Raw genomic sequence first — 14,366 nt, forward strand, 5'->3', positions numbered from 1 at the left:
TTGTGGCTTCAGTGGTGGCACCTGTCATGTCGGTGATCTGGGACACTGAGCTGATTCAGTAACCTGTTAGCTGTAACATGAAATGTTTAGCAGCGTTAGTTCCTCTACAAATATCTGTGTTCACTCTGAGCTGGGTGTGAATCCTAATATGTGCATCAGTACGCAGAGTGTGTGTGTGTGTGTGTTGTTTGTGCTAAGTTCACTTCAGGGGATCCTCTTGAGGCTTTTTACTTACTTTTACATTTTTATGTTCTAGTTGAAGAAACTTGTCATAACGCTCTCGTGCATTTGAACAAGACCTCCCTTTTTATTTCAATGTGTGTTTTTGCAGCTCTTTGCTGTGAAATCGATGTTTTGCATGCATTTAAAGCGACGAGCTGACTCCTGTCACTTCTGATTGGAGCTGTGACTCCTGGACTGAAGAAGTCGTCTTGGGACGAGCGTCCAGAGGTACAAGCCCAACATGTAAGTCAGCTTCATGCATAGCGTGTATGGCTGAACGTGTTTGAGCGAAGCTGTGTTCAACAGGTCGTCCAGTAAAAGGATGTCGAATGTACATAAAAGGATGGAGCAGGTGTTCCTGAGTGGGTCAGCGGTGGCTGCAGTGAAGATGCAGATTTAAAAGTGGGTTGGACGTTTCGCTGTAGTTGTTTTATAAAACTGTGGCGTCGCCGTTCACCTTCTTCCTCCCAAAGCTCCAGTCTTGTTCCTACTGTAACATCCCTCCACGTAAAGGTACGGCAGACATGACGGGGAGCTCATATTCCAGTATATATTTAACTCGCCAACTTCTAGATGAAGTTCCCAATAAAAGACGACATATCAGTCTGAAGAAGTGTGACTGCAGGATGATGAGAACAGGGTTTATCCTGCCAGCGTCACCAGGCTGTTAGAAAGTAATATAATAGTCACTTGTGTGAGTGAGATGCAAATCTGTTTTGGTTTAATACGACTGATGAATTGGATTTGTGTTTGAATTAAAGCAGTGCAGTATTGATTAGTTAGAGTAAAGTGGCCTCATTTTTCACCCCTTGGTTCACTTTTATTAGACGTTGCTGTCCGCAGTGTGACCCCAGAAACAGCAGGAGCAGAAAACCCTCCGTCGATTATTAGGTCTTCGTTCATTCGGATTCCACTCGGACTTGTCCGTCCACCCACAGCTGCAGACGCAGGCAGAGGCCCGTTCCCGCTGCTCATGATGACTTTGTGTCCGTGTGTGGTCACGGTTTATTGTTGTAACACAAAGAACAGGACTTACTGAAGCGCCCCTACTGGAACGTGGCTCTGTGACGATGCTGCCTGCCAAGGACACTGACGGAGGTTAATTAGAATAAAATATTTTATATAACAGCATCATTTACAACTTTGTGGAGGCTATTTTTAGTCCACTAGCTGCCACACATGGCAGCCACTGTGATAGAAACGGACAGTGTTGTATGTATTTATTGTAGATAAGTTTTATTAAGATCTCGTCCCACACGCTGAAACATACACAACATTTCTTTGAGCACAAATTTAAGTTGTGCTGTGTTTGATTTCTCTGGGTGATCCTCCAGATGCCTCCACAGTGAGAAGTAGCTGGAGATGATGTGCAGTGCTGCTGTGTCTGTGCGAATACGAGCAGAGCGTCTCACTTAAATGCGTCAGAATCTTTTGGCGTCGCTCAAGTATCGGAGGAAATGTCACATGATGACTGAGGGCTCTCGGTCACTGTTGTACCCACAGATATTCACAAATTATATCACAGCTGCCGAGGAAAGAAAACAGAGTGAGAGGAGAAGCTCGTCGTCTATTTTGAGCTCCTACTTCCTCCTGTTCTCATATGACTCCATGGCGGCCGTGTGTCCGTGAGCGGCGCTGCGCTGGGGATGGGTTTATGTTGTGTTTCTGCTAAATGGAGCATCAAACGAGGAGAGCAAACTGGATCTGTGTCTGCAGCGCTCTCAGCTCGCTCTCAGCTCGCTCCTCGTCTCCCATTTGTTTCATCTCAGATTTCTGTTGACCTCCTTAATCGTCTCATCACTCTGCGTCCGTGCGAAGTCAAAATCGCAGTCGGATCGCAGGACGATCACAGTTACACAACGCATCGAAAAAAAGGCTTGAAGATGTTTGACACATTCACAGCTGCACAGCCTCTGGCTCCTGCAGCTCCCCATCCACAGCTCGTGCTCCTTAATGAGTGAGAGCAGAATATCAGAGTCCAATCACTGTACTTCTTAATTTGACTTCATACTGCTGTTTTAATATCCAAATATTTATTAAGAGCTGCGTGTGGAGTCTGATAAGTGTTGTCCTGGAGGTGGAACAGCAGCTTTCACTCCCCAAACATACAGCACAGTGCTCTTTTAAGGTGAGGAACAGTTGGAGCTCCTCCTCACAGTCCTGATCTTTAGTCGGCACATCCTCAGTCCAGCCTGGTTCTGCAGCACGGCAGGCTCACCTGTCGCCGGGCTCCTTATGGATCGGCCTGCTTCCGTTTGGGTTTTGGTAACGTGGCTCATTGGTGCCCCGGGAAGACGTATTTAAAATGTGCCGGAGACGTGAAAGAAGGGACGAATGTGAAAAAATGAGCTACTGATATGCTGATTTCACTGGCTTTGGTTACTGGAACATGAGGCAGCCTGAATAACTGAATTAGGTTGAAGTTCAGGAGTTTGTTGATGAACTTAATTAAAGGATTCATGTTCTTTTATTGGTTAATTGCATGAAAATGAATTTAATATTATGGTAATTGCTCCATATTATTTGCCCTGCTGTTTTCTGCTGATCCATAATGAAGCTCTACTTGACTTGAATTCTTAATTGGTTGTAATGTTCCTTTATGCCAGCTTCAAATGAAACAACGTAGTTTCTAGCGTACTGATGACGTTACTGGCACAAAGTGAAACCGTCATGGGTGTGTGGACCCTGTTTCAGGTAACGGCGTCAGTTTGTGGAAACCTGCTTCTAAGCAGATCACCACTCGTCACAAGATTGTCACTTGCAAATTGCAGATATATTCGTGGGTCCCAGAGGGCTCTGGTGTTGTCGTGCATGTTCATAATGATGTTCAGTGTCTGTTTGAAATGATCTCAGGTCACAAATCGCAGCTCGAATGCTGCAAATCAGGAGAAACGGACCCCAGATTTACCGCAGAGAGACACAAAAAACCTAGAGACACTTTAAACAGCTGCTATGATTTAAAACTCTGTGTCCCAAGATGGATTCAGGAGGAAAAGGAAAGTAAACTAAAGACCAAATGTGTGTTGGTTGGTCCATCATGTAGTGGTGATGCAGTTACCATGGCAGCCTGTCGGCTCTAGTATATAATCCCTTTACGTTCCCACTAGATGACCTCTGACCTGCAGTATTCAGCTGCTAACCAGATTTCTAATGAAGAGAGATCTCTGTAAGAGTTCCTTCATGGGTGAACTCTCCCTCTTCACGTGGCCACATCACGTGTTTGGAGAATGGATTTTCCATTCAGAGCATCATCGTTACGAGCCCCCTTGAAGCCTCCCTCCTCGTCTCCTTCAAAATGCATTTTATTAAGTGGAACATCCCTTAAAGTGATGGACGTTGATTGATTTTCAGATCTTGGGTTGAAGGACGGGGACAAAGAGAGACAGAGAGAACTATCACAACAGGTTAGTTTTACATATTGGTAGCAAATAGATTATCTGTTGAAAGTACAGGCTGATATCTTTTTTCAATCATCCGTCCGCTGCCACTGATCTACCATGACTGCGGTGTAATCCTTAAGATCACAGTGGGTCCACTAAAAGAGCTTGTTTGATCCACTGACAGGCTCAGAGTGTTATTCTAAGTGTGTGACAGCATCATGGAAAGGATCCCTACAGAGAGAGACCTGGAAGATCCTTTTGGTTTAACCACAAACAGCCGTTATATCGCTCTCTGCACACACACCAGACTACATTCACTAAAACAGGGATTTTAGCTCTGCTGCTCTCTGGGTCATTTATTTTGTTTGTGTTATGGTGTGTTACACAAATATTGCACAACTAGCCATTTAATACACCAAATCACACAATAAAAAGAAACATTTGTTAGATCGCTCTCTGTTTAAACCCACCACACTGACAAAAACAGTAAATTTACCTCACATGACATGGGAGGTGCCGATCTACTGCTGCCTAGACTGGTTAGTCTGTCTATGGTATTGTCTGAGAGTTAGTACAGGTCTGAACCAATGTGCTAAAACACCAAAGTCACAGCAACTAGACCAGCAGCTCCTGTCTGCCACCAGGTTAAATCACTGTTTTAGTGAATGTAGTCTGGTGTGTGTGCAGAGAGTGATATAACGGCTGTTTGTGGTTAAACCAAAAGGATCTTCCAGGTCTCTCTCTGTAGGGATCCTTTCCATGATGCTGTCACACACTTAGAATAACACTCTGAGCCTGAGTCTGAGGTAATCTACTTTTTGTTTAACCAGAGAAAACCATTATGTTGCTCTCTTCAAAGCCACCAGACTCCATTGACAAAACCACAAATTTTACATGGCAGTTGCTGGTCTACTGCTGCACTGATTTGTTAGTTTGTTTGTGTTATTGTGTGACTTTGGTGTCTTAAAAGGTTAGTTTGGATCCAAAACAATATTTCTGTAACACACAGTAACACAAACAAACTAAGTGATGTTGCTACGACTCCCATGTTCTATGAGCTAAAATCCCTGTTTTTATGAATGTAGTCTGGTGTGCTGTTTGTGGTTAAACCAAAAGGATCTTCCAGGTCTCTCTCTGTAGGGATCCTTTCCATGATGCTGTCACACACTTAGAATAACAAAATAATACCAAAGTTATCCTTTCAGTTCTAGTAGAGGTGTGTGTGTGTGTTTGTGTGTGTGTCAGTCACACGTGCCCTGCCTTCCCTCTACTGTACATCAGCAGCACATATCCATTTGCATGCATGATTTAGGACTCGGCTAATCAATCTTTCATCAGCTCTTGCAGCTCGGCACGAGGATGCATGCGTGTGTTTTTTGCACTCGTACACAAGCACTCAAATCATTTGCCTAAATGTGTTTAAGTGGGTGCTTGTCGTAGTCCCCATCAATAACCGCCACGCTCCAGCATCCCGCGCTCCATATCAATACGGCTTGTTGACTGTGAGTAAGTGAGACGAGTCAATGAGGGGAGATTCTGCTGCGGCGCGCCACCAAGGAGGAGAAGGACTCGTCCTTGATATCACAATCACCCATCTGCTGTTTCTGAAAGGCCAAAGAGCAGGAAGCCACAGGGTCAGAGGTGGTTCTGGTCACACAGGCTCTGCCTCAGCACACACACACACACACACACACACTTGAATGGCAGAGCTGTGCCCCGTGGCCACAGTAGGTGGTCGGTCATCACAATTGCGTGGCGTCCTCGGGGATCGTCTCATCGCTGCTGATTAAGCTGAGGGCCGACTTCATCATCTGCCTTCCTGGGTCACATCACACGAGCTGCTCGGCCTCTGTTCTGCTTTCGGGGTTCAGGATTTCTGCGCTCGCACAGATCAGATCAGGCACATGTGTGTCCTCCTCCTTTCACTTGTCTCATATCTCAGCCTGCACTGTAGCTCCATTGAAAGTGACAGTTTATTTGCAACTATAACTACCCAAACTGCCAAAGCCCATTCACTTTTTGTACGATTTAAGGAGAGATAAATTGTGAGTGCTGCAGCTAAATATGTACATGAAGCCTGAACTGGTGATGCATGAAACGGTGACACGGGGAAAGAAAAGGGAACATTTTTGACACATTCAGTAAGAGACGCTTACTTCTTCTTCTAGTCTTATAAATAATCTTGATTTATTTATTTTTTTTTACCCATTTGTTCCACTGCATGTCTCACTCTTGGGCAGCAGCTTTGATTATGTCTGATGAGGAGTGTTTGCAGCTGATGCCGACAGTCTCCCGCCTTCCCATCTCCCCGAGTGCAGACGACACACACCATTTTGTTTTTAAGAAGCAAGAGAACAAGTTAGAAAAACATTCTGAGAATAAGAGAAGAAATAAAGGCCCCAAATGAAGGTGACAGCCAGTTTATGCTTCCTCTCAGAAGGTGTTTCTCACCGGGAGCTTTCACAGAACACGTTATATCCATCACACAGCTCTAAATGAGCTTCATTTTCTTTGTCTTGGTTGTGAGAAACAAACCTTTGAAGCAGCAGGTTCACAACAGTGACTGGAAAAGTGAACTTGCATGCAAACACATCTTTGGCATTTCAATTAATTACGTTAAAACTAAAGATATTCACCACTGAGAGTTATCTTTGGTTAACAAATGACTATCTAATTGATGAATCCACTAATTCTTTCAGCTCTTTACCTGGTCGGGGTTTAAAAAGCATTCTGTTAAATCCAAATCTTTTGAAAATCCTTCTACATAAAGTCAGTTTTGGTTTAACTTGCAGCCTTTGTAACAAGTTTGAAACGCTGAGAGGGTGAAGACTGATTTCAGCTGTACAACTGGTAGATAAAACCTGAAAAAGCTATAAACTGTTGTTGGGAACTGATGAAATATGTGTGTGACACATTCAAAGAGCAGTAACGCAGTAACTGACATCACCGTGTCACGAGGTCCTGAGCCAGACGGCGATGGGCTCACGTTATCGATGCGGTTTGAATGGAAGCTGAAACAGGAGATGGCGGCTCGCGTCCCATCAGTCACCGCTCGGCTGAACCGCGACAACGCGGTCGGCTCTCCGCCGAAGACAAACGATCCCCGGAGGAGCGCCGACAACAGCCCAACGTTTCATTCAGGCCTTCAGCCAAGTGATTTATGGCACCGACGTTAATCATTTACAGCCGGCGACGTTTAAACCTGTGAAAGCAAAATGATCTGTATGATCTGAAATCTGTTTTTCACAAAGGTCTTTGCTAACAAAAGAAATAAAAGATCCAATAAGAGATTTGTTAGAAAGTGAGACCGGCCACCGACCCTAAACACCGATGGATCCATCTGTGGTGTCTCTGACCACCAGTGAAGTCCTGATCTCCCAGGATCTCCTCCTGAGCACCGAGGCATCGGAGAGGCACAGGAACAAAGTGAAGTGAGCAGCCATCAGACGGCTGCTGTTAGTGTGAGAGAGAGAGAGAGGCCTGCTTCACTTTTGTTTGTCTCGTACTCACATCGAAACAGAAGTCGCTTCATTTAAAAGCATCAGAAAAAGATTTCAGATGTTTTAAGTCACATTGTTGACACTGAGCTACATTACAGAGGGACACAAATCCAAACTAACACTGAGCCTTTTTATCAGCTGCTCTGATTGTGAGAGTGTTGTCTTACAACTATCTGATGACCACGAGGAGCAGCCGTGTCAGCGCTGATGTCTGTCCGTAACTGACTGACTGACTGTTTCAAATTAAAAGCCCTCTGGCGTTTCATACACGTCCAGCCATGTAGGTTTTGACCTCATTTTGACGAAGCGCAGCGACGAATACCGTTTTTTTTTTTTTTCCTCTGCATTCCACCAACCAAGGAATCAACTCACGTTTGGTCTACTGTGAGAGGGCTGCTCTAATAGACATACAATCATTCTTCCATCTGTTGTTTTATCTATTGTGTTCTGTTGACGTTGTCTTTTATCGTTGTGCTTTGTCACCACGTGTCAGACGTCATGCCAATGTTTTATGTAGTAAGTGTGTTACCGCCGTGCTCCCAGGACAGACCATGCATGAAACGTTAGCATCCTGTATGTGCGCCTGCTGTTTGTGTGTGTTTGAGTGTGTGTGTGTGTGTGTGTGTGTGTGTGTGTGTTTTAGTGTGTGTGTGTGCATTGGAGGTAGATGGAGTAAAGCACTTACTTTCTTATATAACACTCAACTTTGGCCAACAGAAGGACGTGTGACCAGTGTAACATGCAAATGCATCTGCCTCTCTGTGCCCCCAGGTGTGTGTGAGTGTGTGTGAGTGTGTGTGTGTGTGTGTGTGTGTGTGTGTGTGTGTGTGTGCACTTGTCCTTCTGTCAGATCTCTGCCTCCCTGCATGTCTCTGGGGGCTGCAGCACAGCACACAACTGTCAGTTGTGCAGTGAACTAGCACAGGCAGTCCTCACCATTTCTTTCCCCAAAAGCTCTTAAAGAAAAGGCGGGTGTGGGGGGGTGGGGGTGGGGTGGGGGGGCTCACTCCGTCTGAAAGAGAAACATTCAGCATCCAACTACAGAGCTGCAAGCTTTGATTTCTGAAATAAAACTCAGTGACATTGCACTGGTTCACATTAGAAGCATCGTTTGACGTAAAGAATTACTTCCAGCTAACAGATATAATATTACAGTTCAGGTTATTTTACAGTTTTTAGGTGTTGTAGGTTTCTAAGATATTATTACAGTTCCTTGTGAAGCCTAAAAATGTGATGCGAGCACGAGTAAGAATGTCAGATGTTTCTGCAGCGTGCATCCAGAGCATTCGCGGCCATTGATCGAAGCTTCATCGCCAATACTGAAGCCTGGTGCCTGAAGTGATCCACACGTCAGCAAAAGGAACCTGCTCTCCGTGCAGAAGCTATTTTCTTTGGCCAAAATAGGCCAAAAATCCACCCTTTCAAATGTCATCCTGTCAACTCGTGGTTCCACTCTGCGTCTGTCGTCCTGCAGGCAGAGAGCCTTAAAAAGCAGTTAAATATAGAAGAGAAGAGAAAAGCTGCTGTTTGAGTCCAGGGACACAAGCAGACTGTTAAACGTCTGTTTCCCATTCAGGGTTCGTCGCTGTCTGACCTCGTTTTTAGATTTGGATTCCAGGTTCTGCATCCTAATGTTCTGTGTGAACAGAATCATCTTACTCCAACCTGCTAATTGCGCGTTGAAACACACACTAGCCGGCGTGATGTCGCGTCTCGGCGCTCCTGATAGGATTACAGCCGGCATCGCCCTTGACCCAGTTATGGTCGAGTGGGTGGCCGGTTTGGCCGGTCGCTGGTGGCGGGCAGCGCGGCTGACCGCAGGGCTGGGAGGCCGAGTCGTCGGCTTATTAGAGAACTGCTGAGTCGGCTTTCAGCCCTCCTGCTACACGTTAACCCAAACTGGCATTTCACTCTTTCCACATGGACACGTGCTTCAAATGTCTCTTCCTGTAGCATCACTGGACAAACAACGTTCATGAATATATGACTTTGTGTTTCCTGTCTGAATGACAGAATGTGTATGAGACGCTCATGTGAACATCATGTAGTCTTTATTTTACTGAGCTCATGAACACACCACCTTTTTTGTTCCCTCACTGTTCCCTCACTGTTCCCTCACTGTTCCATCACTGTTCCCTCACTGTTCCCTCACTGTTCCCTCACTGTTCCATCACTGTTCCCTCACTGTTCCCTCACTGTTCCAACACTGTTCCCTCACTGTTCCCTCACTGTTCCATCACTGTTCCCTCACTGTTCCATCACTGTTCCATCACTGTTCCCTCACTGTTCCATCACTGTTCCCTCACTGTTCCCTCACTGTTCCCTCACTGTTCCCCCACTGTTCCATCGCTGTTCCATCGCTGTTCCATCGCTGTTCCCTCGCTGTTCCATCGCTGTTCCCTCGCTGTTCCATCGCTGTTCCATCGCTGTTCCATCGCTGTTCCCTTGCTGTTCCATCACTGTTCCATCGCTGTTCCATCACTGTTCCCTCACTGTTCCATCACTGTTCCATCACTGTTCCCTTGCTGTTCCATCACTGTTCCCTCGCTGTTCCCTCACTGTTCCCTCACTGTTCCCTCACTGTTCCATCAGTGTTCCATCACTGTTCCCTCACTGTTCCCTCACTGTTCCATCACTGTTCCCTCACTGTTCCCTCACTGTTCCCTCACACTCTGTAAAGGGGAAATAAAAGCAGACCAGGTCTTATTGGACTTATTACAACACGTGTTGTAAAGAAAAGTGACGTCAGTATTTAAATCCCATGAAAAGATGAAAACAAAGAATGAACGTGTCCCCAACAGATTCACTGTTTACTGTTTTACTATTGTTTGCTTAACACTGCAGCGCCCAGCTGTTTCAGGAAATGATTTAGCCGCAGGATCCTATTGGATCACACACTCTCACACACACACACACACACACTCTCACACACACACACACACACACACACACACACACACACTCTCACACACACACACACACACAGCAGAACGCAGCAGCTGATGCACCGATGACGAAGGTCACAGCGACACATAACGAGGTCGGAGAATAATGAGCTTTACTTTTTGGACGATTAGAAATAACCTGAAAAAAAAGCAGAGAGCTTCCTTTGATTTATTGATTTGATTGATTTCCCGTTCAAAGAGGCGTGTGACAGATCGTTTAAGAGTATGAATCGGTTTTATTGATCGATCCGGGTGGACGTGAGGCTTCTCATTGTTTGATCTCTTCAGGTGAAAGAGAGTTTGGCCTCAACTGTCTGTATGAGACGTGTTCTGAGAGAACTTTTATTATCAATTAGTGACGAATGATTCTCTGGATCAATGCACTAGTTTACCTGATGTCAAATCCAAATGTTTAAAGTTTAAAAAGTACAGCAGGACACACAAGCAAAGCAGGAAGCAGCTGAACAGGACAGGAGGCTCAGAGGAGTAAAGTCTTATGCATCAGTGTTCTGACTTCAGATCACTTCTCAGAAGATGAAACCAGAAGACGACGGCTTTATTGATTACAGCTTTGACGTCGCCGCTGAGACGCTTCAGCTCCATCGCAGAGCCGATGTTTGACTGAAGGTCACCCAGAGGTCAGACGCTGCTTCTTCTCCAAAGTCTCACGTCCTGTCAGCACAGCGTGTCACCATACGGCACTTTTTCTGTAAATTCAGTGAATAAAATAAAAAACCGACCCCGTGGGAAGAACTGTTCTGCAAACTTTCCATAAACTACGAAGAATTTTGGTGTTTTTGGTGCACGTCAGACTTTTCACACCCAAACGACGTCCCTGCGACAGACCCTGCAGCCCCCCCCCCTTTAGGTACGAGCTCCTGGTTGTGTCTCGGCTGCTCGGGGTCGTCCTCCCGGTCAGAAGGACCACGTCCTGCCTGCCTGGCGCTCGCTCTCCTCCATGTTTGTATACCTGCATCAGCTGTGCTCTCATCCCATCACGCAGCCCGACGGCCACATTACCAGCTGCTCAAAAGTTTTCCATCTCTTTGCTCTTCGTAGGAGGAAGTTGGCCTGCAGCTGTTAGATTTCCTTGTTTTCACAGTTTCAGAGTGAAAACCCACAAGAGGCGGTGTCTAGGTAAATACAACACGATGCTGCGGGAGTGATGAAGTAGACTTAGAATCACAGAGAGGAAAGATAATAGAAACAAAAGTGTTCAGAGCTTCCCCATCGGCGCAGTGCAGCTTAGACAGATGGCCGTGTGTGTGTGTGTGTGTGTGTGTGTGTGTGTGTGTGGTTTATATACGTGTGTGTATATTAACATTCTCCTGTATGTGTGTGTCTAGTGTGCTTTTTGAAACCAGGTGTGGCACAACTGGCCTCATCAGCCATATGATGTGCCTCTATGTTCGGGTTGTGCTGACGGCTCGTCCCATTGCCTCCAAATGGCTAAAAAAAAATCAATTATTGCCAATTTGTTTATGAAAAGTGAGTCTTATCTCCCACATTTGTGTTTTCTTAAAGTGTTTAATGAAAGAATGTGTCTGTGTGACCTTCTGACGGTGGTGGAAAGGATATTTAGATTTGAGGTACTTTTAGGTACAATTTCTGCTACTTTACACTTCTCCTCCACCTCAGAGTGATTTTAAAGCTTCGGTCATTAATTACTTAGTAAATCCATAGTAATCAATAAGGCTTTATTGGTCTCCAGGGGGAGGAAATTCAAGGCCCTCGGGCTCCAAATGTGGACAGAATGAGGAAAACCCTCCATCATCATCATCATCATCATCATCATCAGCTCCCCTCAGCTGTTTACTCACTGCCCACTTTAACACTTTAACACCAATCAATACCTCTCAGTGAACATCAGGAATCACACACACACACAGCTGTGAGCTCACAAGTCGACACACCTCCGCACAGACACGCACTGAATCACATGACGCTCAGTCTTAAAATAACACAGAGTGGAAGCATCGTTTCCTATAAATAATTTATTTATAGGTAGAGCGCACAGAGAGCAGCATGCCTGAGCCCACGGTGCTCAGCGAGCCGCTTCGTCTTCCTCTAACGAACACAACACACAGCCCACCGTGAGGAGGAGGAGGCATCACACTGAAACCTTTTAAGATGGCCGCACCGGGCGAACCGGGGAGACGTCCTGGAGAAGCAGCCCATTGACAAAAACAAGAAAAAAAAAAAGAAAAGGAGAGCGCAGTATCAAATTGATTTCCCCCCCCCCTTGAACGATGAATGGTACGATCCACCGCTGTCCCCCAAACACTGATGATATTCTCAGCACCAGTCTCACCTCCAGCCGTATCACACGGCAACTGTCGCTTAGCAACCGGGAACATGTTGTGCCCGACTGTGTGTGTACACAGTGATAATGCAGCTTTTAGGAGTAAAGCTCGGCAGAGACTCGGGGAGAGTGGGGAGACATGAGGACAGGGGGAACGGCCGTGCCCGGGGGGGGGGGGGCAGCAGGGCTGAGTCTGGGTCTGCGTCCTCTCGGCCCAGGTCATGGAGGTGAGGGGATTCGCTGTGGGGAGTTGTAGCTGGATAATTACTGCACTGTTTCACTTCATCCCCTCACCCTGATGTTCCTGTTCACTACTTCCTGTTTCTGTTGAGCTGCAACCCCCCCCCCATCCCCCCTCCTCATTATTAACTCCACCAACTAATCTCTGATTTGTCGGTGAGCACAACAACACCTGACCTGTTTGAGGTGGAGATGGATCGTAGATGTGATGGTGGTTCAGAGGTCTGGAGCCTGCTGAAGAGAGCTGATATAGGAATTAGCAGGTTGCTCGGTAAAGGATTTTAAAATCTGAACTACTTCTGGAGCTGCTGAACAAACTTTAGTGCCAATTCAACAATAAATTGTCAGTTCACTCAAATCTAGCATCTCGCCAGTCTAATAGTTTCAGCACTGACGGATTTTAATCCGAAAAACATAGCGGTAACTTGCTTATGCGGGAATAAAATGTCATTGTTACTGAGAGTAATCCACAGAGCACACTGTTCTAGTCCAGACTGCTGATAATCCAGAGGAGCCGGCACTCTGTTTCTGGAAAGATTCACTGCTGTTAATGTTTTTTTGGCCTGCAAATGGACTTTTGTTCACGTCAGCAGCTTCACAGAGCCACATCAGTCTGATCTAACCCGGGTGTTAGTGGGCACGCTGACACAAGTCACATCCAGTCTGTAGAGAACATATAGAGACATACAGAGCTTAACAAATGTATCAGACCTCCACCCAGTGTCAGGTGTTTACCTCTCCTGCCCTAAATTAACAGTATTGCTGATTACCAGAATATTTCTTTAGTTCCTGTGATGGTTAATCCTCCAGTATGTGCAGCTCTTTAATCACAATGATGGATCTGAAATGATGTAAAAGGAATCTGGAGTAGAGGAACTGATGGACCTATCGAACAGATCTGGGATTTATTGGTTTAAAAAATAGATCACACACACATTTAATCCAAAGCAAGTCTGAGGGAACAGCTGGGAACTATTTGGAGCTCAATAACAAAAGAGATGGTGGAAAAGTCCATGAAAACAATCAGGGAGGTCAAACTAGGTATTAAGATTTCTGGTTAAAATATGTGAATAAGGACTATTTAGTTGTTCCAGTTTGTTATTTGCCTAATAAATAATAATACAATGTTTAATTTGAAACAAGTTTTTGACAGATTTCTAAAATATTTGTGTTCCTATGACAGCTGGTCTGAGACATTTGTTAAGCTCTGTATATATCAAACTGTAAGTTTAGAGTACGTCCTGGGTGAACTGACCCTGTGAGTGTGAAAGAGAACAAATGAAACACAAAGATTTAAGGAGGTGAAGTTGTCTCTGTGTGTCCGTGGGATGATGCAGACGTGGGTTTGTGCCTGTCGCTGCTCCGTCGCCTGTTTGGATCTGTGCCACTGGGGCAGAGCGGTAGTTAAGGCTGTGAACTATCCATTAGTGTCCTCCTCCTCCTCTGTGCCGCATGAGAGGCTTATCTGTTTCGTGCTCGGCCATTGGCTGGCGGCTCCGTCTCGTGACTCCTCCGCGGCCGTGACCCGGGCTCCCAGATTCAGCGACAGGCGATGGTGTCGGTCCGTCCGTCGGTCCGTCCGTCGGTCCGTCCGTCGGTCCGTCCGTCGGTCCGTCCGTCGGTCCGTCCGTCGGTCCGTCCGTCCGTCCCCCTGGGCTGTAACACGGTGCTGGAGAATGAGTGAGCCTGACCTTGTGTGTGTGTGTGTGTGTGTGTGTGTGTGTGTGTGTTTCCACTAAAGTTGATAGCGTACAGGTGGAGCAGGACCATAACGTGT

The 14,366-nt window shown here is 46.0% G+C and overlaps 1 protein-coding gene across 1 annotated transcript in view; it reads left to right on the top strand.

Moving 5' to 3' along the window:
* LOC139219884 (SH3 and multiple ankyrin repeat domains protein 2-like) overlaps window positions 1-14,366 on the top strand; it is a 134,754-nt gene that overhangs the window by 93,483 nt on the left and 26,905 nt on the right. The gene's annotated exons all lie outside the window — the stretch shown is intronic.

The sequence above is a fragment of the Pempheris klunzingeri genome, chromosome 1, assembly GCF_042242105.1.
Source record: "Pempheris klunzingeri isolate RE-2024b chromosome 1, fPemKlu1.hap1, whole genome shotgun sequence".
Taxonomy (NCBI): Eukaryota; Metazoa; Chordata; class Actinopteri; order Acropomatiformes; family Pempheridae; genus Pempheris; species Pempheris klunzingeri.